The sequence below is a fragment of the Rhinoderma darwinii genome, chromosome 2 (genome assembly GCF_050947455.1).
Source record: "Rhinoderma darwinii isolate aRhiDar2 chromosome 2, aRhiDar2.hap1, whole genome shotgun sequence".
Lineage (NCBI taxonomy): Eukaryota > Metazoa > Chordata > Amphibia > Anura > Rhinodermatidae > Rhinoderma > Rhinoderma darwinii.
In genome coordinates, this window is record NC_134688.1 from 47,205,006 (window position 1) to 47,231,423 (window position 26,418).

The window sequence follows — 26,418 nt, forward strand, 5'->3', positions numbered from 1 at the left end:
AGGTACCGTAAAGGCTCAATGTACTTCTATGTGATACCTACTACAGCTCAGTACAAAATAATAATACAACCGTGTGCATAAGGCCTAAATGGACAGAAATGTTAATAGACTAATGCAGTCTCCTAAAAGTGATGGAATACCTTTTTCCCCGAACAGTGACAATGGAGATGCATACAAAACCTTATCTGAGTGTATAGTGTTGCTATCTTGCCCTATCTAGGCCTCTAGCAGTACAATAGAGATGTCATTAAAGAGGCTCTGTCACCAGATTTTGCAACCCCTATCTCCTATTGCAGCAGATCGGCGCTGCAATGTAGATAAGAGTAACGTTTTTTGTTTTTTTTTAAACGAGCATTTTTGGCCAAGTTATGACCATTTTTATATTTATGTAAATGAGGCTTTCTAAAGTACAACTGGGCGTGTTTAAAGTTAAAGTACAAGTGGGCGTGTCTTGTGTATGTACATCTGGGCGTTTTTACTTCTTTTACTAGCTGGGCGTTGTGAATAGAAGTATCATCCACTTCTCTTCACAACGCCCAGCTTCTGGCAGTGCAGACACACAGCGTGTTCTCGAGAGATCACGCTGTGACGTCACTCACTTCCTGCCCCAGGTCCTGCATCGTGTCGGACGAGCGAGGACACATCGGCACCAGAGGCTACAGTTGATTCTGCAGCAGCATCGGCGTTTGCAGGTAAGTAGCTACATCGACTTACCTGCAAACGCCAATGCTGCTGCAGAATCAACTGTAGCCTCTGGTGCCGATGTGTCCTCGCTCGTCCGACACGATGCAGGACCTGGGGCAGGAAGTGCGTGACGTCACAGCGTGATCTCTCGAGAACACGCTGTGTGTCTGCACTGCCAGAAGCTGGGCGTTGTGAAGAGAAGTGGATGATACTTCTATTCACAACGCCCAGCTAGTAAAAGAAGTAAAAACGCCCAGATGTACATACACAAGACACGCCCACTTGTACTTTAACTTTAAACACGCCCAGTTGTACTTTAGAAAGCCTCATTTACATAAATATAAAAATGGTCATAACTTGTCCAAAAATGCTCGTTTAAAAAAAAACAAAAAACGTTACTCTTATCTACATTGCAGTGCCGATCTGCTGCAATAGGAGATAGGGGTTGCAAAATCTGGTGACAGAGCCTCTTTAAAGAGGCTCTGTCACCAGATTATCAAATCCCTATCTCCTATTGCATGTGATCAGCGCTGCAATGTAGATAACAGTAACGTTTTTGTTTTTTTTCTAAAAACGATCATTTTTGGCTAAGTTATGAGTAATTTTATATTTATGCAAATTACCCTTTCTAATGGACAACTGGGCGTGTTTTCTCTTATTTCCAACTGTGCGTGTATTGTGTTTTAAGCAACTGGGCGTGTTTATGTAAAGGATCTGCCAGGCACAACTTCTGTGTATACGCCCATAGGTAATCAGTCTGCACCTGAGTCTATGTCTCTGAGACTGACTCCATCTTCCACCACTCAGGATGGAAGACTTAGGAGTGGGAGAGCCTATCGCAGCCTGGCCAGACGGAGCTAGCTCCCGCCCTCTGTCTATTTATACCTGCCTTTCCTGTCCCTCCTTTGCTTGTGATTATTCTCGTGTGGTTTCCTGACCCAGCTACAGCTTCTACTATTTGATCCTGCTCCATACTGACCCTGGCTTACTGACTACTCTCCTGCTCTGCGTTTGGTACCTCGTGCACTCCTGGTTTGACTCGGCTCGTTCACCACTCTTCTTGCTCACGGTGTTGCCGTGGGCAACTGCCCCATTTCCCTTAGCTTTGTGTACCCTTGTCTGTTTGTCTCGTGCACTTACTGAGCGTAGGGATCGCCGCCCAGTTGTACCCCGTCGCCTAGGGACAGAGTGGCGGGTAGATTAGGGCTCACTTGTCCGTTTCCCTACCCCCATCATTACAGTTTACTTCTTTCACTGCACAATCACACTGTGCTGTGGATCATGCTGGGCTGGAACAATGAGAAGTGCAGGACACTGATTAGTCACTGATTGGTCAGCCTCATACACTCCTCTGTACAACACCCAGTTGGTAAAAAGTAAAAACACGCCCAGTTGTCCATTGAGAGTCATTAGCATAAATCTAAACTAGCTCATAATTTGCTCAAAAATGATCGTTTTTCAAAATAAAAACCACTGCTGTTATCTACATTACAGCGCCAATCAGATTATGTAGGAGATAGGGCACTTATAATCTGGTGACAGAGTCTCTTTAAATTACCCGCTCTAAAATGATAGAGATGGCTCTGCTTGCAAGTGAGCTGCAGAGAACTGGAAATATCGGCCACTTGTGTGTGTGCTCTAGTGGCCAGTGTGAAAACTGGAAAATTCCAGGATTTATTTAAAATGGATAGGCACATAAAAATAATAAAAAAGCATCAAAACTTTCAAAGAATTTTTATTGAATGTTTTCAACAGGTTGCACTAATAATAATAATTAATAATAATAATAATCTTTATATAGCACCAACATATTCCGCAGCACCTTACAAAGAGGCTCTGTCACCACATTATAAGTGCCCTATCTCCTACATAATGTGATCGGCTTTTAGATTTATGCTAATTACTGTCTTAATGCCCAACTGGGCGTTTTTAAACTTTTGACCAAGTGGGCGTTGTGGAGAGAAGTGTATGACTCTGATGAATCAGTGACCAATCAGCGTCATACACTTCTCTCCATTCATGTCCATTTGTACTCCACACAGTGTGATCTCACGAGTTCATGCTGTGCTGTTACACACACCCACATTAACTTTACTGAAGTGTCTTGAGAGTGAATAGACATCACCTCCAGCCAGGACGCGTTGTCTATTCACACTCCCGACACTTCGGTAAAGTTTGTGTGGGACTTAATCGCTGCACAGCATGATCTCTCTGTGCTGTCATTCATAGCGTGATCTCGCGATTAAGTCTCACACAGACTTTACCGAAGTGTCGGGAGTGGGAATAGACATCGCGTCCTGGCTGGAGGTGATGTCTATTCACTCTCAAGAAACTTCAGTAAGGTTAATGTGGGTGTTTGTGACAGCACAGCAAAAACACACTGTGCTGAGTACAAATGGACATGAATGGAGAGAAGTGTATGACGCTGATTGGTCAGCGTCATACACTTCTCTTCACAATGCCCACTTGGTCAAAAGTTAAAAAACGCCCTGTTGGCCATTAAGAAAGTAATTAGCATAAATCTAAAATCGCTCATAACTTGGTCAAAAATGACCGTTTTTCAAAATAAAAAACACTGTTGTTATCTACATTACAGCGTCGATCACATTATGTAGGAGATAGGGTGCTTGTAATGTGGTGACAGATCCTCCGTAAGTACAATGGTCCAGCCATCTTTTATACACCTGGGGTGGTACACATAAAGCTGTATGAGCCGATTACCAGCCAGTATCTGTGTATGATAGACGTGAACACGACGTGCATTAGGGTGCAAGGAGTGTGGGGGATACTGCTGAATGAGAGGGGCAATTTCTGATGACTCATTTTAAAAGGGGGCAGGGAAATGAGTCCGATTAGGGAATGTTATAGGCCTGTCTAAAAAGATTTGTTTTCAGGGCACGCTTAAAACTATGGATGTTGGGAATTAATCGATTGTCTGTGGTAGCGCATTACAGAGGACTGGTGCAGCACGAGAAAAATCTTGGAGACGGGAGTGGGAGTTTTGTATTATGGAGAATTTTAATCTAAGGTCGTTTGCAGAACATAGAGCATGGGTAGGATGGTAGACAAAGACGAGGGAGGAGATGTAAGGAGGTGCAGCACTGTGGAGAGCTTTGTGGATGAGAGAAAAAAGTTTGAATTTAATTTTGCAGGGAATGGGCAACCAGTGCAGGGACTGGCAGAGGGTAGAGGCATTGGTGTAACGGTTCGTCAGAAAGATGAGCCTGGCTGCTGCATGAAGGATCGATTGGAGAGCGGTGAGTTTAATGAGGCGAAGACTGATTTAGTAATGAGTTATAGAAGTCAAGATGAAAGTGAATCAGAGCGACAATGAGATTTTTGGCTGTACCACAGTAATAAAGGGGTGGATTCTGGCAATGTTTTTGAGGTGAAACTGACCGGAGCGTGAAAGTGAATGAACGTGTGAAATAAAGGAAAGATCTAAGGGCCTGTTCACATCAGCGTTGGCTGTCCGTTCAGGGGTTCCATTGGAGGTTTCCGTCGGGTGAACCCCTCAATGGAAAGTCAAGCGGAAACCTTAGCTTCGGTTTGCATCACCATTGATATCAATCAAGTCAACTGCGCTATTGATTTAGTCGAAAAAGCGGAAACCTGCCGGAATGGTGAGAAATGGAAACCATTAGCAATGTTTTCGTCACCATTGATATCAATGGTGATGCAAACAGAAGCTAAGGTTTCCATTTGACTTTCAGTTGAGGGGTTCACCCGATGGAACTCTGAACGGAAAGCCAACGCTGATGTGAACAGGTGCTTAGTCAAAAATAACCCCAAGACAGCAGGTGTGCTGCCTAGGTGTTCTAGTAGTGCCGCATACTGAGATGGAGACAACAGGTTTAGGTAGGTTAGTAGATGGTGTTTTGGATTAGAGCAGGGGTGATGTCATTGAAAGAGGAATATAATTAGGTGTTATCAGCGTAGAGATGGTACTGGAAGCCAAATCTACTGATGGTTTGTCCAACAGGGGCTGTGTAGAGAGAAAAGAGGAGCGGACCTGGGACTGTTCCCTGAGAAACCCCGATAGCAAGGGTAAGAGGAGAGGTAGAACCATCAAATGACACAATGAATGAGCGGTCAGAGACATAGGAAAAAAACCAAGATAGAGCAGTGTCCTTAAAGGGGGTATCCGGGGACCAAAAATTGCATTGAAATAATATATTTATGTGAAACTAAGTAACTTACTAATATACTTATAGTGTCACGTCACTGTCCATATATGGACAATGACGTTGGCAGAGCAGTACTGGAGTCCCAGAGCGGAGCAGGAGAGAAGGGGATCAATGTTACTAGGGGACTGGGAGATAAAATCATGCCGGATGTTGTGAATTTTAATTTTAAAATAAGTGTCCAGGTCTTAAAGGGATCCTGTCATCAACATCTTACCTGTTAAACTCACCTGACCCCTCAATGGCCGCAGCTGTCCAGAGTTCATTCCTGTTCTCTTCTTTCCTGAAGTCCTCCTCTGTCAGTAAATATAGTCGTTTAAACTTTTCCCGCCTTTTATGGTAAATATTTTTCCCTCTGGAATGCAGCTTCTTAACCACGCCCACTGCCACCACCTGTCCGGCCCTGACTGGCTAAGGAGCTGTCAATCAAAAAGAAGGAGGTGGAGTCCACTCTGAGATGCTGGAGGAATGAAAACCTGACTCTTTTCAGATGAAGATTTGACTCTTTTCTGCTCATTTGCATATGGCGTGGGACCACTGAAAAACGGAATACTAAAGTTACAGAGCTTACTTAGAACATATTTATAGCTTAAATGCCAATGATTTTTCACCCACTTTTACCAGGTATTGCTGGCTTTATAGCTAAAATGCTGGTGACAGGTTCCCTTTAAGCACTGAGATCTGTGATTGTCGTCTGCACTTTAGGACTAAGGAGGGAATGAAATGTATCGGAGAGTTGTTTTGGATTATTAGATAGTGTGTAGATGAGAGAGGTGAAATAGACTTGTTTGGCGCAGTGAAAGGCAGAGTTTTACGTTTTGAGCATAAATTTGTAATGGAGGAAATCTGCTGTAAATGCGATTTTTATCCACAGACGTTCGAACCATCTCGAGCACCAGTAAAGAAAGCGGGATTGAGGCGTGTGCCATGGTTAGGAAGCTAGAACAATTGTGTCTTAATACAGGTTACAAAGTAGACCACTTACATGCAAAGATCTTAACGGTATAAAGGTATAATACAATGTACTAACAATATCACATATTCCAAATAACACCTTTGAGGCAATACAAATATCGTCATAGTTCAAATATATAATGCCACAAAAGCATAACTAAAGGCCCTTTTACACTGGCCAATTATCGGGCAAACGAGCGTTGTGTAAACAGGGCAACAATCAGCCGATGAATGAGCAAATGCGCTATTGATTGTCAAGAACAACGGAACCCTGTCACAGAGGTGACAAACCGAAACCTTTAGCAATGTTTCCATTAGCATTGAAATCAATGGTGAGGGAAACTGAAGCTAAGGTTTTAGTTTGCCTTTCCATTGGGGGGTTAACCCGACAGAAACCTCAGACGGAACCCCTCAACGGAAGGGCAACGCTGATGTGAATAGGACCTTAGGCGCTACATTCTTAGTCAAATATTTGGACATTTTATTGCATGCAATGAAAATGGTTAAGGATCCTCCGACCCGGTAAGTAAAAGTCTCCACTCAATTTATTTGAACCTTTTTGAACAATAAAAATAAACCTTATATCTTGTTTTAAGTATTTGAGTTTTTGTCTTTTATCTTGAACAAATATTAGACTTTGGTGTTGATAAATGAGTCCGTTTTACTGACATTGTAACCCCCCTGTGAATAACCAAGCTCCCGGTGCCCAATCTAATCTTCCTGGCAGGCATGATAAGCCTTGTGTAATCTCGCAGATACACAGGGCTCTAACCTAATAAAACTAAACTGAGTTTCACCTTTACTAAAATCCTTCTTTTAGGGCCAGAGGTCCACAGTCATTTAATGTACTGTGATTATCGCACGCTGTGACCGTCTTGGAGCGTATTGGGATATTGCGCATTATTTTCACTAATATTACACTAGGGGAGGTCACATAAATTGTCACAGATCGCATGTAATCTGGGAATTGCAGTAGTGCACCGCAATGTAACGCAGTTGTGTGATAATCGCCATGTGTTCATGTCATCTATAATAGGGGAACCTCTCATAATGGAGCACAGGGGAAAAGCTTTACTAATCCTTAACCCAAAAACCTAGACCATTTACGATAAAAAAGTGGAGTACCCATATTCTCTATAGATGGAGGGTGGGCCCTCAGAAGCATTTCTTGTGTGGATGCAAGGAACCCAACTCCAAGACTGGGCACTAACTGTAAAATACATAGGGCAACTTCCCCAAAAAACAGTAACCCTATTCTCCAATCTTGCCCTAAGTGCACCCTAAAGTTTCCTTAAAATATCCAGCAACGTCAGTGTGTTTCCATTTCGAATCGGAAGCACACAGAAGTACTGGGGAGAGAACCTCCAGCTCACCTTAACACTCCAGTGTGGTGTAGATTGTAGGCTGCGCTCGGATCCTCGTGTCGGCACAACGGCAGGTTAACAAGCAAAGGAGAAGGTAGGATCCAGCGCTGGATCCTACCTTCTCCTTTGCTTGCACACAGAAGTACAGTATGGGCCCATAGCAGGTTATGAATGCCATGTTTTGGATTTGTGTGACACGGATCCCGAATACGACTGAATGCATGAATTCTAAGGATGAATACCAATAGAAAATGGGGAAAAAAAAATTGCAACAAACACATGTCAGATTTGTTGCAGATACAACTGAAAAATCCATTCTTTACATCTGAATGGGGATGTTTCTTCAGCATGTGCATGTATTTCTGCACGCCCCATTCAAATGAATAGGACAGGGGCAAAAATTTCTGCAACAATTTTGATGCTTTTGAATTCACCCTAAAGGCCCTTTTACACTTGCCAATTATCGGGCAAAGGAGCATTCAAAGAAGGCTCGTTCCCGATTATTGTCCTGATAGTATCGTTTTAAAAGTGCAAAAGACTATCATTGTGTAAACAGGAAGACGTGCTGCCAACATTATAGAAATATATGGGGACGAGCGATCGGAGTAACAAGCGCCTGTCCCCATACTAGCTCCTTGTGAAAGGAGCAGAAGATTGCCGATCAACGAGCTATCTCATTGATTGACGCTCGTTGCATCGGCCAAAATATTCCCGTGTAAAAGTACCTTAATTGACCAATCAGCCTCTCCCCAAGAAATAGGCATGGCATTCATCTAATGGTGAATCTGTGCTTTAGGGGTCTGATATGGGAAGGATCTGTTCATTGTAAACACATTTTTGGATGTGTTGGCATATTCAGTTGTGCAAAGTTCCTCTGGATGTCAGACACCTAATTCTCTGACCAACATGCCAAACCATTCATAGCCACATTTTTCAAAACATCCATACGATTCAACATATCTGAAGCTAACTTTTGTATTGTGTAGTGTAGTTTTGAAAATGACTTTCTTGATATTTGCGTTCAGATAAAACAAAATGGCAGCCAGAGTTACAAAGTAGCAGATTTAAGGCTAATTGGATCATTGTGTATAATTTGTTGTACTGTAATTATCATACCTGACAACAATTCCAATGGAAAAACAGATACATACGAGACCAAACCAAAAACCACACTGTATCAAATAACAGACTTTTGGCAGATATATTATCATCTCAGTACATTGTGTATGTTACATGGAGTTGTTTGACTGGTTTACGTTTTTTTTTCTAAGCAGGCACATATTTACATTGGCACGCAAGCTGTGGGTTTTACTTAACTTTGATCTATTAAGTCACACATGGGAATTATTAAATGGTGCAAATAAGCAGAGGAAGTTGTGAAAAGGTACACATCAAGTTTTGTGCACTTTTTAACCTTTTTTTTTTATTTTATTTTTTTTAAACATTATTTTTGTGCACGGAATTTATTTAAATGCATTTTCTGTGCTTGCTATTATAATCAGTAGTAACTTTCCCAGTAATTTACTGGGTAGATTTGTTGATTTTTTAAAATTTTATGTTTATAGATGTTCATCATTTATTTATTCTCACTCAAGCATTTGACTTATCCACAGGACGTGCCATAAATGTCTGATAGGTGGGGGTCTCGCCTCTGTGACCCCTCGATACATTATCCCCATAGACTTCAATAGAGAGATGCGTCATTGTCTGCAAAATCATCCATTTGTTTCATCTGCTTAAAACCGGGGTCAGGGGACAGTACATCATTTCTTATTGTCCTGTTGATATGCCATAAATGCTTCAGATGGAAAAACTCTCAAAACAATGGATCCAATTTTGGACTTGACGACCAGAATGTGTTTGTTGAAACATATCTGCATTCCAGCATTGTAACTTTTTTATATTGGCATAGCTGTGTGGGTGCTGAATTGGTTGTAGTGTTTCTAGGCTCCAATTTTTGGCCAATTCCTCCATTTTTATTTTTTTTTGTTTTTATGCAGTTCACTGATCACCATAATATTTATTGTATAATTTGTTATTTATGGGAATATTGAATGTCCAAATGTTCATTTAGTCACATATTGGCCTTATCTATATTGTTCCAATGATTGACTTATACAGTATTTCATTATCATTTGTACTAAACAACAATCAGCCCCAACAGGCAATTTGACCAGAAGACCATTCAGTAAGTGGAAAGTACACCGTGTTCCAAATTATTATGCACATTGGATTTAAGTGTCATAAACATTTAATTTATTAGTTTTTAAATTAAAGTCATGGGTGGTATTGTGTCTTATGGCTCTTTGGATCATTGTAATCAATCTCAGACACCTGTGATAATTAGTTTGCCAGGTGTGCCCAATCAAAAGAAAACTACTTAAGAAGGACGTTCCACATTATTAAGCAGGCCACAGGTTTCAAGCAATATGGGAAAGAAAAAGGATCTCTCTGCTGCCGAAAAGAGTAAAATAGTGCAATACCTTGGACAAGGTATGAAAACATTGGATATTTCAAGAAAACTTAAGCGTGATCATCGTACTGTGAAAAGATTTGTGGCTGATTCAGAGCACAGATAAAGGCATAATGAGGAAGGTTTCTGCCAGACAAATTAATAGGATTAGGAGAGAAGCTGCTAAAATGTCATTGCAAAGCACCAAACAGGTATTTGAAGCCGCTGGTGCCTCTGGAGTCCCGCGAACCTCAAGGTGTAGGATCCTCCAGAGGTTTGCAAGTGTGCATAAAGCTATTATTCGGCCACCCCTAAACAATGCACACAAGCAGAAACGGTTGCAGTGGGCTCAGAAATACATGAAGACTAATCTTCAAACCGTGTTGTTTACTGATGAGTGCCGTGCAACCCTGGATGGTCCAGATGGATGGAGTAGTGGATGGTTGGTGAATGGCCACCATGTCCCAACAAGGCTGCGATGTCAGCAAGGAGGTGGCGGAGTCATGTTTTGGACTGGAATCATGGGGAGAGAGCTGGTAGGCCCCTTTAGGGTCCCTGACGGTGTGAAAATGACCTCTGCAAAGTACGTAGCGTTTATGACTGACCACTTTCTTCCGTGGTACAAAAAGAAGAACCGTGCCTTCCATAGCAAAATTATCTTCATGCATGACAATGCACCATCTCATGCTGCAAAGAATACCTCTGTGTCATTGGCTGCTATGGGCATAAAAGGAGAGAAACTCATGGTGTCGCCCCCATGTTCCCCTGACCTCAACCCTATTGAGAACCTTTGGAGCATCCTCAAGAAAAAATATCTATGAGGGTGGGAGGCAGTTCACATCAAAACAGAAGCTCTGGGAGGCTATTCTGACATCCTGCAAAGATATTCAAGCAGAAACTGTCCAAATACTCACAAATTCAATGGATGCAAGAATTGTGAAGGTGATATCAAAGAAGGGGTCCTATGTTAACATGTAACTTGGCCTGCTAAGTTTTTTTTTTATTGAAAGAGCTTTTGATTTCTGTAAATATGACCTCCTGATGCTGCTAATTAAACAAATTACCATTTTAGTTCTCTTTACAATCTTTGAAATGTTTTGATCTCTGTTGTGCATAATAATCTGAAACCGTGCATTTTGAGTTTTTTACTTCTAAAAAAAAATCTGTTATCATCATTAGGAGATTTGTTCAATAAAATTTGCATTATACTCCAACGGTTGATGCTTGAAGATTATACTGACTGTCATTTACATCGACTATTTAGGAAAATCAGCGAAAAATAACATTTGCATAATAATTTGGAATTGGTGTATTGTCTAAACCAGGGTAGCCTAAGAAGTACTGGACTGCTGGAATTTTGAAAGACCAGAAAGAAAATCGCAAAATCTCTTCGGTATAGAGAACATTTACTTGAAGCCGGAAGGAATGATTTGGCAACTGACCTAACCCTGAGATATAAGTGGCTCATTGACACAAGTGAGACATAGGGCTCTTTGAAGAGACAGGAGAGGAATCTGAAGCTTTTGGGTAAGGGAATATTCAAGGAGGAAGTTCCCTGCGGCACCAGTATCTATGAAGAGCAAGTAGTACTCTCATCCACCGTCAAAAGTAAGGATGACTGGCACAAGAATTTTATCTCACCTTTGTCCACAATAGAGACAGACCTCAGGTAAGATATTGAGTTCTCTCCTCTCGTCTGGCTTATCTGGAACCATAGCTGAAGGATTGCTGAAGTTTGGTGCCAGACAAGGATAACAATGGGCATGGTCCATTTTGTTGCGCTCTTACCTGGAAACGAAGATCCACCCTGGTAGTCTGAAAAATTTAATTGTCCAGTCCTGGAGGGAGGTTTTGACTCACCAATTTATTGTTAATATAAACTGAAAAACCTTCATAATAGGCTGCCATCAAAGCCTCGTTATTCCAAATGAGTTCCGGCACAGGGTAAAAAACTTAAATGATGTACTGACAAACTGTGGAAACACCCTTTTGTAAGCATAAGAAGTCCAGAGAGTATGAACTGGCTCCTCAAAGAAACACCAGAAAGTAGCAAGGAAGGTGGACAATGATGACAAAACGGGTCATTTAGTTCGCATAGAGGTGATACTCAAGCCAGTGCCTCTCCTGAAAGTCAAGGACCTTTTACACTGGCCGATAAGCGTCAATACACCGGCCAATACATCGTTGATCGGCGCTCGTTTGCTCCTGTCACACGGAGCTGGGGATGGGGACGAGCGGTCATTACTCAGATTGCTCCTCCCCATACATTATTATCATATCAGCAGCGCGTCTCCTTGTTTACACAGGGAGATGTGCTGCCGACAACGATAATATTTCACTTTTTTAAAACGATACGACCAGCAGATGATCGAGCGTTTGCTCGTTCATCTGCTGATCACTCCCCTGTTTACACTGGGCTATTAACGGCAACGAGCGTTCTGTCAACGCTCCTCTGCCCGATAATCGTCCAGTGTAAAGCCCCTTTACATATTCATATGGGCCACTTTATCCACCAACAATGGAACGCTGATTAAACCAAAGTTTGAAATGTATAGTGCATTAGTTGACAGGCTTTAATCGGTTCAGGACCGGGCTATTTTGAGCCTTCAGGACCAGACACCTTTTAGCCATTTTTAGCACACAATAGCTAAACGGCTATAAATTTTTTATTTGTTGGGCTAGCGACATGATTTTTGCAATGTTTTTTCATAGACCATGCTGGTTTCTTTTCTTTTTTTTTTTTATCATTTTCATACACATTTTTAGCTATTTTAGAATTTCTAGGCCTCATTGGCACTTTTCTGGTAGGGCTCTGTTAATGTGCTAAAGGCTGAGTCTGTCGGAGTATACTCTGGTGAAGCTAAACTCCTATCTGCATTTTTTTAGCCAAACAAGGTGCAGATACAAAAGAGAGGATAATATTTTATTTTATATTTTTTCCTTTATTTTTTATCCACTCCCGACTTTGACTGCCTGTTTGTGTGAAGCATTATGGATATTAATATTTTGAAGTTCAGTTTAGATCACCGGAAAGCTTGTGATTGTTTTCCATTTTTCCTGTTCTCTAATGGCATTCAGTTACTTATTAGGGAATGTTCACACGCCCTATTTACGGACGTAATTCAGGCGTTTTACACCTCGAATTCCGCCCGAAAAACGGCTCCAAACCGCCTGCAAACATCTGCCCATTGAATTCAATGGGTCTTACGGTGTTCTGTGCAGAGGGGCTTTTTTTTTACGCGCATAAAAAGACGCCCGCCTCAAAGAAGTGCATGTCACTTCTTGGGATGTAATTGGAGCCATTCTTCATTGACTCCAATGAAAACCAGCTCCAATTACGTCCGTAAAAGATGCCGTGAAAAACGCCTCCACTTGTCAAAACGTCTGAAATTCAGGAGCTGTTTTCACCTAAAAACAGCTCCGTAATTTCAGACGTATTTGGCGTTGCCGTGTGAACATACCCTTTTCTATAGAGTCAATGAAAAACGGCTCAAGAAGTGACATGCAATTCTTTTTCGTGGGCGTTTTTTTATGCGGCCGTGTAAAAATAACGCCCCGTCGGAAAAGATTGCAGTATTTCCCATTGAAATCAATGGTCAGATGTTTGTAGGCATTCTGCTTTCAATTTTTCAGCCATTTTTAGTGAGGTTTACTGCCCGGAAAACAGCTGAAAACACTACGTGTGCACATACCCTTATATATCTTAAAAATTATGGAAGATTCCAGGGACGTTGTTTGGAATTTCTCCATTAGACACGTATAAAAAGTATCCTCCACCTGTTCCAAATGTTAGAGAATGGCACTAGTACTGATACAGAATGCGGCAATAATAGCAAGTCCAAAAAGTAATTTGCTTAATTTAAATTGCACACTCAGTGTAAGGTCCTACGTAGTAGAGGACGAATCCTGGTCTGCTTGCAGTGGCCAAAGGCGCATGATTTTGCTGGGTATTACCGGCACAATTGTGTGCCCATTTTCCACAACATGCTGAAATGGTTCTTCTGCATTCGGCCACTGCTACGTGGAACCGTACCCTGATTGATTGATTGATTGATTTGATTTGATTTGATTGATTGATTTGTACACCGCGTTCCAAATTATTATGCAAATGTTATTTTTCGCTGATTTTCCTAAATAGTCGATGCAAATGACAGTCAGTATAATCTTCAAGCCATCAACCGTTGGAGTATAATGCAAATTTTATTGAACAAATCTCCTAATGATAACAGATTTTTTTTAGAAGTAAAAAACTCAAAATGCACTGTTTCGAATTATTATGCACAACAGAGATCAAAACATTTTAAAGGTTGTAAAGAGAATTAAAATGATAATTTGTTGAATTTGCAGCAATAGGGGGTCATATTTACAGAAATCAAAAGCTCTTTCAATAAAAAAAAAACTTAGCAGGCCAAGTTACATGTTAACATAGGACCCCTTCTTTGATATCACCTTCACAATTCTTGCATCCATTGAATTTGTGAGTATTTGGACAGTTTCTGCTTGAATATCTTTGCAGGATGTCAGAATAGCCTCCCAGAGCTTCTGTTTTGATGTGAACTGCCTCCCACCCTCATAGATATTTTGCTTGAGTATGCTCCAAAGGTTCTCAATAGGGTTGAGGTCAGGGGAACATGGGGGCGACACCATGTGTTTCTCTCCTTTTATGCCCATAGCAGCAAATGACACAGAGGTATTCTTTGCAGCATGAGATGGTGCATTGTCATGCATGAAGATAATTTTGCTACGGAAGGCACCGTTCTTCTTTTTGTACCACGGAAGAAAGTGGTCAGTCATAAACTCGACGTACTTTGCAGAGGTCATTTTCACACCGTCAGGGACACTAAAGGGGCCTACCAGCTCTCTCCCCATGATTCCAGCCCAAAACATGACTCCGCCACCTCCTTGCTGACGTCGCAGCCTTGTTGGGACATGGTGGCCATTCACAAACCATCGACTACTCCATCCATCTGGACCATCCAGGGTTGCACGGCACTCATCAGTAAACAACACGGTTTGAAAATTAGTCTTCATGTATTTTTGAGCCCACTGCAACCGTTTCTGCTTGTGAGCATTGTTTAGGGGTGGCCGAATAATCGCTTTATGCACACTTGCAAACCTCTGGAGGATCCTACACCTTGAGGTTCGCGGGACTTAAATCCAATGTGCATAATAATTTGGAACACGGTGTATATTGACTGCATTAATTGCAATGTTGCTGAATACGAAATAAGGCGTTTTCAAAGCCTGATATGATCCTAGGCTAAGGGTTATTTTGTACCAGGGGATTTCCGGCCGGGTAATGACCGCCGATCAACGATAATAGCATTTTTGTCAGCACTTGTTTAGTACATTTAAATTGAGCAATAATTGTGAGTGTGGGGACAAATGATCGTCAATATGATCATTTGTTGGGGGGCGTGGCCTGCTAGCGACATTAACTGACGTGCATAGAAGTAGCTCCCGCTTTTAACACGCATTAATCAGAGTCCTGCCTATAATCCTGAGGCCAAATACATCTCTCCAGGTCTACAGGTCACCTAGAGTATCTAGCGCCGAAGGTTTAACAAGATGGGCCCCACAAAAATTATATCCGCAGCGGAAAATCTTAAAGAATATGCCAGAGATAACTGACAAAATGGCGCAGCGGCCTTTCAAACAGCAGAACACTCATGCAATTCACGCTGAGGTGTCTGAATCTGAACTCAAACTCAACCTTAGGCCTTATTCACATGAGTGTGTCCGTTTTGCGCGTATAAAAAAATTCAACGTGTCCGTTTTGCGCACATTGCAGTTCCGTGTGACATCTGTGTATGGTGCGCGTCTGCGTTTTTTACGCGCATATGTCATCCGTATGTCACGCGTTTTTTATGTCAGAAAAAAAAAACTGATGGAGGTGGGGGTTTTTTCTCCTAATTTCTTTAGCAACTGTTGTGTGAATCATGGACAGCACATGGATGACGTGCACAAGAATAGGACATGCAGTAAGTTTCACGCAGCGGACACACACTACGTGAAAAATACTGAATGTCTGCATGGACCCATTGAATTGCATAGGTCCGCGTAACGTCCGTTTTTTTAACGCGCGTAACACGGACGTGAAATACGCTCGTGTGAATAAGGCCTAAAACAGGTATACGAACAACTGCTACAAGCCATTACCTTGTCTACTACCTTGCTGACAGGAAGATAGAGGAGGTAAGGGTGGATCTGTGCCTGCTATGCCATGATGTACAGCGTCTCCGGGACAGGGTGAGAGAGACGGAACAACGCATTTCTACTCTGGAAGTCAAAACTGCTCATATTCCAGATCGCCTGTCCGCTGTGGAAAAGAAAGTGGAATTATGGCAGTAAAATTGTGAGGATTTGGAAAACTGCTCGCGCAGAAATAATATCTGATACATTGGTATACCGGAACGCGCAGAAGGGTCAGCGCCTGGGGCCTTCATTGAGCAATGACTCAGAGCTTCTTTTCCAGCTGCTCAATTTTCATCGGCCTTGGCACTGTAACTGGCCCACCGAGTACCGGCATGACTACTGGCTTGCTACCAGGAGCTTTACTTGCCCGCCTCCTAAACTGGAAAGACTGTGACATGATCCTGCAAATGACTCAGAAAAAACAGGAGATAAAGTATGAGAATACCCGAATTTCGCTGTTCCCGGACTTCTCGGCAGAGCTTCAAAAGAAACGGGCGTCCTGTATAGTGATGAAGAAGCGCCTAAATGACTTGAACATACCCTATTCAATGGCCTACCCGGAGATGCATCTCCGGGTAACTGATGGGGAGGAAGCTGTTTTCTTTTGGGGACCTGAAAGATGCTAAGGAATGGATATCGAGTAGGCCAGGAAGGCCCACACCACTAATCACAATATAATATTGAGGGACACTTCCAGTTCTAGTTGAACTTGAATGAGATTCACAAGTACCGGTGACTATATGTTCCTTTTATGACCTGGGGGGGGGGGTGAGAGGCGACCATCATTACCATTTTTCCAGATCATAAGGACCCCTGAAAATAGTCTGTCTGCTTTCACTGTTATGGCTTTTAAATCTATATACTGAAACTTTGGCATACATCTATGTACTGGCGGATACTACTTATGGCCTTATTCTGTTTTTTTGCAGTGTAACGTCTCACTCTTTTTTTCTTTTTGTATGCACAGATAGTGTAACTATAAGCCACAAAAAACACATTAGTATAAAATCTCAATATTGTTAATGCGTTTGGGAGGAGATTGGAGGAGATCCCTCCCAACTTTACCCTTACAGGGCCTGGTTACTTTTTTTTGGTTATATGTTGTGAAGCTTGATATTCCTTTTGCACACCATGAATGTACTAATTTTTTAGATGAATCACATTTGTCTCCCATAGCAACTACAGAATATACCTTGCCAGCTTACATATCTACATTATCATTATGTCGGTGTAAAAAGTGATGTAATGGAATATTCGAGGGTTAGGAAAATCCCGTAAGAGAATTGCCGTCTTTGCTCACATTCGAATGTTTGGTCCTTATATTTTATGTCTCCAAAAGACACATTTAACAGCTTATTCCGTTAATAGACTACAGAAACCGTGGGATTAGTGGGCAAGACACTTGTGGCACTCTTCTTACTCCCAAGATGTATCACTGTCAATTCATGGTTCAGTACGCTGGGATACTACTAGGTCACTTGTGGATTCTGAGGGTAAATATGTTTTTGTTAATGCCTATATTAACTGTATATCATATGTGATCATCGTTTTATATACTCCCCCTCCAGCTAACCTCGCAGTAATGCAACTAGCCACTAACTTTGTTTACAATTTTCTTGAGGCCAGAATTTTATGTACGGGTGATTATAATATGCTCTTGCAATCCGCTAACACCTCCAAGGGGGCTTCTGTCCCACACACACCTTCCACTTTACAAATACTGGTTTCTGAGCTGGAATGGGTGAAATTGTGGAGAGAGAGGGACATCCTGTCACCATAGAATATAGACTATATGTATGGTTCTCCTTCAGTTTGCCTCATGCTCTCTAGCATTGAATATGCCCCACCTAGTGTATCAGATCATGCGCCACCTTAGGCAGAGATTACACCATATGATAGAAGAGCCAGCAAAACGAATTGGAGAATTCATCCCTTCTGGGTCTCATTAATTGGTCCAAATGACCGCATCCCTGACCAAATCAACCAATTTCTGGACATACACCAGGTGGAAAGTGACATTTTATCTCAATGGGATACTTTTAAAGGCATATCTGAGGTGGTGTCTGAAATCAACAATTTGAGTCATTAAAAAAGAATCACACAGTGTTGAGGAAGAATTGGCTACTTCATGTAAATTCTTAGAGACATCCTTTTTAGCTGATCCTTCCGAGGATTGAAGGAATAATATATGAATGTGACAAAAAAATGGATCATGAGCGGCGCTGCTACTTAGTAATAAGGAATAAAGATAATAGATAACTATTTATTGTAATCCAGGCTGAAGGAAGGCATGGTTACAGGCGGGTAGAATGTATTTGCTGCACCTTCAGGAGAAAAGTGATAGGAAACTATTGTTCCTCAAGCAAGATGCTTTTGAGCTTGAGAACCAGTCTAGTAGATTACTGGCTCGTATAGTCCATAGCAACCAATCTTCACTAACCGTCCTCAGTATCTCCATGGAGGATGGGCAGGAGGTTTGTAGTGCAGATCAAATAGTAGACAGATTCCACAGATTCTATGCTGAATTATACACCACCCAAATCAGATATTTTAGTGTAGCCTTGAATGATTACCTTGATGAAATTACATTTCCACAAATCTCTCCAAATAGGGATCAGCTGCATAGGGACATCACCTTAGAGGAGTTAGCAAAGGCAATGAAAGAGATGTCTAATGGGAAATCGTCTGAACCAGACGGCATACCACTGGAGGTGTACTCTAAATATTTTTATGTTTTTGGCCCTGAACTGCTGAAAATGTACCAGACCGCTTTTGATATGGGTCGCTTACCTATCTCGCTATATGAAGCAACTCTGATTGTTCTGCTAAAACCAGACAAGGACCCTTGGAATGTGGGTCTTACAGGCCCATCTCCCTACTTAACAATGATTATACGTTACTGGCTAAAATCTTAGCTAAAAGGCTCAACACTGTTATCTCTTCTCTTACACTTCTGAAAACATCTGTAGAGTCCAGGTGGTTTCACAGGTGGGGGTTGGAGGAGGGGTGCAATGGGCCTTGGCCTCGCTTGATGCGGCCAAAGCCTTTGACTCCATGGAATGGAGATACTTGCACATGGTTCTCTCCCGTTTTGGTTTTGGTCCTGGGTTCTCCAAATGGGTAACCATTTTATACCATAATCCTAAGGCAAACATATTGGTGAATGGCATGGAATCATCCGTTTTTTTGAGTTCGGTAGAGTAATTCGACAAGGGTGTCCTCTATCCCCGCTCGTTTGCACTGGCTATAGAGCCACTCGCATTACGTATCCGTCAGGATCCTGTGTTCCGAGGGGTAGCTTTGAGACACAGGGAAAGCAGAATAGGCCTATATGCAGATGATTAAGTACTTTTCATGTCTGCAGTAGACACTACATCACCTAGAGCTATTGAACTAGTAAACCAATTTGGCTCCTTCTCAGGGCATCTGATTGGTCAAAATCTGTTCTGATTCCTCTGTAGGAAGTGGACTGGCCAGAAATTTATTACGCTCTCCCGGTACTTAAGATGTTCAAATACCTGGAAATCTATATTACTAAAGTTCCTAATGTCTCTCACATTATAAATATATATCCCATAGAGGAGCTTTTTATTCACAAAATCAAAGCCTGGCGAACTCTACCGCTATCAGTAGCGGGTAGAGTGAATTTAATGAAAATTATGCTTTTACCAAATGGCCTATATATGTTAGAGCACGCAAGTGGCCCAATTCCTAGGACTTTTTTCAATAAATTACATTCCTTAATGTCTTTTATCTGGGGAAACTCCCGTAAGAAGCTTGCCCTTGCTACTTTACAACGCCCCAAAATGTGTGGAGGTCTCGCGTTATCCGACTTCGACCTCTACTTTTTGGGGGGTCAGCTACGATACTTAAAATCATGGTTGTCTTTGGAACAAAAGCCTTATTCAGAATATACAGAGTGATTCAAAAACGACGGTGCAAAAGTAACGGCATGTAGTTAAAGTAAAATCAGTGGTAAATCGCCAGTGACTGAAAATCAAAGCAAAACTGGCTTAGATGCCCATAGCAATTTATCACAGCACAGCTTTCATTTTCAAGACAAAATTCGGAAAATGCTCTTATATAGTGTGACATATGATGGTGACATCGAAGCAAGAAAAATATTTTTGCGCGTTGGAATTTGCAAGAAGGGGGTCTGTGGTTACAGTACAATAGTATGCGAAACTTTCAGAATAAATTTGGTAAATGTGCTCCGCATAGAAACTGCATTCCAGCAACCAAAGTACTTCGAAAGAGACAGTGATCAGGATTCTAGCCGTGTACGAGCGTAGTCGTAGAAAGACAACCAGGCTGACTAGTATGAAACTACAGGTGCCACAAACCACGGTATGGCGTATCTTACAAAAACGTCTGCGTTGTAAACCATATGTAGAGATCTGAATGTCACCAATGGAAATCACTTTGAACATTTGTAGAATATAGATAAAACTTGGATAGATAGTGTGTCTTTTCATGTTAATAAATTTGTGTTATGTTCTCTCGGCTATAAATACCAAGGCTATAATTTTGCACCATCCTTTTTGAATCACCCTGTATATTGGTACAGTTACTGGGGCAGATGACCATATGGTCTATTTAAGAACAACCCACAAGGTTTCGAGGGAGGCCACTGCTAATACATAAACTTGCTCACCAAGTATGGAAGGCAACTAAGGCTTTGCAAGGGTGGAGGAAACCTGACTTTGGGATAACCCAATGTTCCCTCACTTACAAATATTGGAGGGTACAGAATTTCGGAAGACTCGAGAAATACTCTATTGATGTGATATATATGTAATGTACTCATGTCATTTACACAATTGAAGGTACTTGCAACTTCGCCTTGCACTAGTTTCGCAATTTCAAAGGGACGGCCCCATTTATCTAAATTTCCATTGATCGAAATTCTTAAAACCCAGGGTCCAGAACATATTATATTCAAGCTGTACACCCATCTCCTAAATGCTAAAATAGATTCCCAAATGTTATCTGCAGAAGCAGTTTGGAAGTAGCCATCCCATCTTTGTCTAAGGAAGAAGCATTGGAATCACATTTATATGTTTCTCCTTCGGTAAATAACAAACTAACCAAACTATACACAACTCACCAATGCTACCTCACCCCTATCGGATTACAACGGATCGGTCGCTTACCCCATTCGGATTTCCATAGAGGCCACACACCAAATGCACATTTTATGCATCTTATTTGGGAATCTCCACCTTTTGGGAGGAGGTTACAGCCTTTTTGTCCAAAATCATTTCACAGCCAGTGCCGATAACACCAGCGGTATGTCTACTAGGATTGCTGCAAGAAGAGCATTCAACCCACCACATGCGAATATTTCTTAGAGAAACACTATTTATAGCGAGACGGGATATAGTCGTGCACTGAATGGCCGAAAGACGCCCCCCCCCCCCCACCCACAATAGCACAGTGGAGATCCTTGGTAACCAAGACTATTCCTTATGAGAGAGCAGTTTTTCGGAATAGGAAATACCCCTTGAAGTTTGACAAAATTGGAATCTCTGGATTTCTCCTCCCTTGACGCTAGGCTCCGAGGGAGCTGTATGCTCTTGTCTCACCAGGATATTAGATAATCAGTAAGATGTGTGATGTGTCTAATAGTGACAATGGTATGTTTTTTTTTTTATGGCTTTGTATATTTGTTGTCCTGACTATTGCTATATGTATTTGTGCATTTTTTTGGTATGTAAATCTATGTTTGTATAATCATTGATTTGGTCTTGCTCATGTTCAAGCTTTGAGTTCTATAAAACGAGTATAAAAAAAACTTATGATTGTTCGTCCTCATACAGTTTGCATACTCTGAGCAGCACACAACATGTTTACATGGGGGAGATGTGCTGCCGACAAACTATGATTATTTTTTTTGCCCGCATAAAAGATACGATCAGCCAGCAAACGAGCGTTTGCTTTTTTTTGGCTGGTAGCTGCCATGTTTATACGGAGCAAGGATCGGGAACATTCGGACGATTATCTGCCTACGTAAAACGGCATTAAGTCTCAGTGTAGTGTAGTGAGGCTCATAGAAGTCCGCAATTACTTTATTCTTTGGTCCTGAATCATACATTTTTTTACTCCCGAGAGTGCAGATCTGATATAAGGCCCTGTGCACATCATGATCAGGTGATCTGCTTATTTCCTAACATTTCCTTAGGAAATCCTTTGTCCCTCCTTTCCATCAAAACAGACATACGAGGGAGCAGATCTACTAATCGGAATGTGCAAAAGGTCGAATTCAAACAACAAAAACATTCATTGCTTGTACTCATGTGTAAGGACTATGAGGTTTTAATTGGAAGTGCAATTATCAGCAAATGCCAGTGATAGCCATTAGTTTTATTACATTAAGCCACAGGATGTGCCAGCCAGACCTGTTGGGCAGGTTATTCTGGAGCAATACGTGTCACAACTTTAGTAATTGTGCTCGGCAGCTCTTGAGATTTGAGCAGTTCCAGTGGTTCCCCCTATCTTCTGTTGATCACGGAAAAATCAAACCAGCTTCTGGAATGGTCTCACTGGTTCCTAAAGTCTATTGTGATTTGTCCAAGACTGTACTATGTATTGGCAGAGTAACATAATGCTAATGTATATGATGTATCCAAAATGATGGCTTCGAAATCCTCAGCTTGTACTTGAATACACAAGGTCCATACAGCTATGTCAACATAAAAATAAGAAGGTTTTTCAGGTAAATCATTTTAAATTAATTTATTAAAGTGTCACTAAACATTTAAAAAAAAGTTTAACTTGTCATAGTGAAATGTCAGATGTTTTTATCAGTTAGGGTCCACGCACAGAGACCCCCACCGATCGTTAAAACGAAGCGGTAGAAGTGGTTGGGTGAGTGCTGTGCTAACGGGATCAATGGAAAGTCTACGAGTCTGTACACCACTGGCTTCGCTTTCTGAGGAAAGTCGATCATAAACAAAGTGGCACTGCGCTCACCTACGTGCTTCTGCCACTTAGTTTTAGCTATCGGTGGGTGTATCAGTGCTCAGACCCCCACTGATCAAAACTTCTGACATGTCACTATGACATGTTAAAAGTTTAGTTACCCTTTAAGTTATTCAGTACCAGTTCCAATGGCAATGTTCTATATGAGGCCACTGGTCATTTCTGTGGCAGTTTTTTTAATTTGTGATATATTTATTTATTTTTTTTCTCATTTAAGAGCTGAAAACGACAAGTGCCCGATAATAAGGGAGTATTTTTTCACCCACATAAAATATGTTTTCAAATAAACCCCACCCCTTTTGTGGTCTGCTTCGTGGGACATTGCTAAAAAAAAACGGAACTGTTCGCATCTATGCTCTCCACCCTCTAGCATTCAACTGAAGATAACATTTGGTATATTCTAGACTCTAAATAGTAAATTAACTATTCATTTTATAAGAAAATGCAAATTACTGCTGCAACTAAAGAGCTTAGGCTTATCATATTGTTTTTATTATTTTTGTTATGTATTATCTCACTTTGAAAGTCTTGTAAAGTATTTGATTTCCTTTTGTGTAATAAACTTTCCCAGAAAACAGAGAATAGTCTCAGTCTTGTCTACACTTTCTGAAGTCAAGCAGCAGGTCGTGACGTTCTCTGTAAAGTGCAAGGTTCACATTGTCAATAAGGACATGGTGCCCCTGATCGGGGTGGATGATTTTGTGCCTAACAAAAACTTTATTGGAGTGATCCAAAAGCACACGACAATTATGCCAGTGTAAATGAGCCTTTCAGCAAACAGCCCATTCATGCATCCTGGATAATCGGAGCTGGTTGGGTTTCTTGCAACCTTGAGTTTTCTTACTTCTGGTTTTCATATGATCTGAGCTGAGGAGCATTGCCTTTCACTATTTGCTGACACAATGGGCCTATTCTTTGGACTTCATTTATGGCTTTGCATAGAAACTCAAACTTTTGATGACTCTCTTACCGTCCTGAAAGAAACTGTTTACTCTAGCCTTGTACACATTTTGGCATTGGTGAAATCTGTGTTTATTGGATATCTGTCATGTGAGAAGATCAGTAGAGTAGAACATCTAAAAAAAATTTGTCACAGTGTATTACATATTGCAAAGAAATGGTTTTACAGCAGTTTCTTAGGCCCCTTGCACACGAACGTGCATTTGCGGCCGCAATTCCCCCGATAATCCATGGGAGAATTGCGGCCCCATTAATTTCTGTGGGCCCATGCACACGACCAGGCTCATAGAAAATAATGTACGCGGCAATGTGCACTGCCCGCGATTTTCGGGCGGCTCGCGGGTGACACTCCGCGGCCGGCCGACCCGAAAATCACAGCCGTGCACATAACTACGGTCGTGTGCATGAGGCCTTAATGTTAACCGCAATCGGCCTTGTTCTGGCTCATGATACTGGGGCAATAATGTCGATAGACCGCAGCTAAATCTAATTCCTTATGGTTGCTTTCCCTGGTACCTCCAGCAGAATATAAGCACCACTTACAGTGCACCCATTTTTAAAGCGGGTAGGGGCTACAATAACCATTTTCAACTTTATTTTTGTACTCCTTAGTAAACACATTTCAAACACCTTGTCAGGGGATTCTGTTAATAGATGAGAATTACTCATTTGGAATCCTCATTTATCATCCATAGAGGAGGACACAACACGTCTGTACATTTTTCATAGACAGCCCATTGATGTTAATGTGTAATGCTTCATTTGCCCTGTGGTGGTGCTTCAGGGGAATTAAGTCCTTTCTGCCAGGTTCCTCTGCAGTTTACAGCTGATCACTGATCCCAGCAGTGTGACAACCAGTGATCAGTTTAATGTTGTGTGACCCTGCTAAGAAGGAAAAAAAAAAGAGGTACTTGTCCAAAGCAGACAACTTTAACTCTCAAATTTCCTTCATTGTCCCTTTGTAATACTCCATAAAACTAAAATGCTAGTCCATGCACTTGATTACTGCAATACCCTCCTATGTTACCTACTGATGAACAGACTGGCATTCCTCCAGTGTATCATAGACTCCGCCACTTCACTTCCAGACTGTTGACAACTGTGCTCTCCTAATGATAAAACCCAGATGCCAGTGGGGCATGAGTCAGATCCCTATTGTGGGCAACTGATCACAAAATTATCTGCTCTGAATACCTGTCACCGTTGCCAGAAAGCACCTTCTTCTCCTGTTGGTAAATCTATGTTTTCCAGTATGGGTAATAGGGGAGAAAGGTAAGTTGAAATCTCAATTTTTGTAAAAAGCTACCACAGGAGATTAATACATGGTCAGATGAGAAAGAAATCCAGGTGCTGCCATTAGTGGAAGCTACAGGAGATTTTCTAATAGAGATCCGGTATTTGAACTACCTATACAACTACTCTCACTACTTATACAACTACTTTCGCTACTTATACAACTACTCTCGCTGCCTATACAACTACTCTCGCTGCCTATACAACTACTCTCGCTGCCTATACAACTACTCTCGCTGCCTATACATCTACTCTCGCTGTCTATACAACTACCAACTTCTCTTGCTGCCTATACAACTACTCTCACTGCCTATACAGCTACCAACTACTCTCGCTGCCTATACATCTACTCTCGCTGCCTATACAACTACCAACTTCTCTTGCTGCCTATACAACTACTCTCACTGCCTATACAGCTACCAACTACTCTAGCTGCCTATACAACTACTCTCACTGCCTATACAGCTACCAACTACTCTCGCTGCCTATACATCTACTCTCGCTGCCTATACAACTACTCTCACTGCCTATACAGCTACCAACTACTCTCGCTGCCTATACATCTACTCTCGCTGCCTATACAACTACCAACTACTCTTGCTGCCTATACAACTACTCTCACTGCCTATACAACTTCCAATTACTCTAGCTGCCTATACAACTACTCTCGCTGCCTATACAACTGCACTCGCTGCCTATACAACTGCTCTCACTGCCTATACAACTACCAACTACTCTAGCTGCCTATACAAGTACTCTCGCTGCCTATACAACTGCTCTCGCTGCCTATACAACTACTCTTGCTGCCTATAAATCTACTCTCGCTGCCTATACAACTACCAACTACTCTTGCTGCCTATACAACTGCTCTCGCTGCCTATACAACTACCAACTACTCTAGCTGCCTATACAACTACTCTCGCTGCCTATACAACTGCTCTCACTGCCTATACATCTACTCTTGCTGCCTATACATCTACTCTCGCTGCCTATACAACTGCCAACTACTCTCGCTGCCTATACAACTGCTCTCGCTGCCTATACAACTACTCTTGCTGCCTATAAATCTACTCTCGCTGCCTATACAACTACCAACTACTCTTGCTGCCTATACAACTGCTCTCGCTGCCTATACAACTACCAACTACTCTAGCTGCCTATACAACTACTCTCGCTGCCTATACAACTGCTCTCACTGCCTATACATCTACTCTTGCTGCCTATACATCTACTCTCGCTGCCTATACAACTGCCAACTACTCTCGCTGCCTATACAACTACTGTCATTGGCTGGCCAATGCCAAAGAGGGTTGGCTATTTAATTCTGCCAGTTTACGACCCCATATGAGCA

General features: G+C 41.7%; 1 protein-coding gene across 1 annotated transcript in view; it reads left to right on the plus strand.

The window, feature by feature from the left end:
- Positions 1–26,418, plus strand: part of CRYL1 (crystallin lambda 1) — a 158,845-nt gene that overhangs the window by 97,596 nt on the left and 34,831 nt on the right. The gene's annotated exons all lie outside the window — the stretch shown is intronic.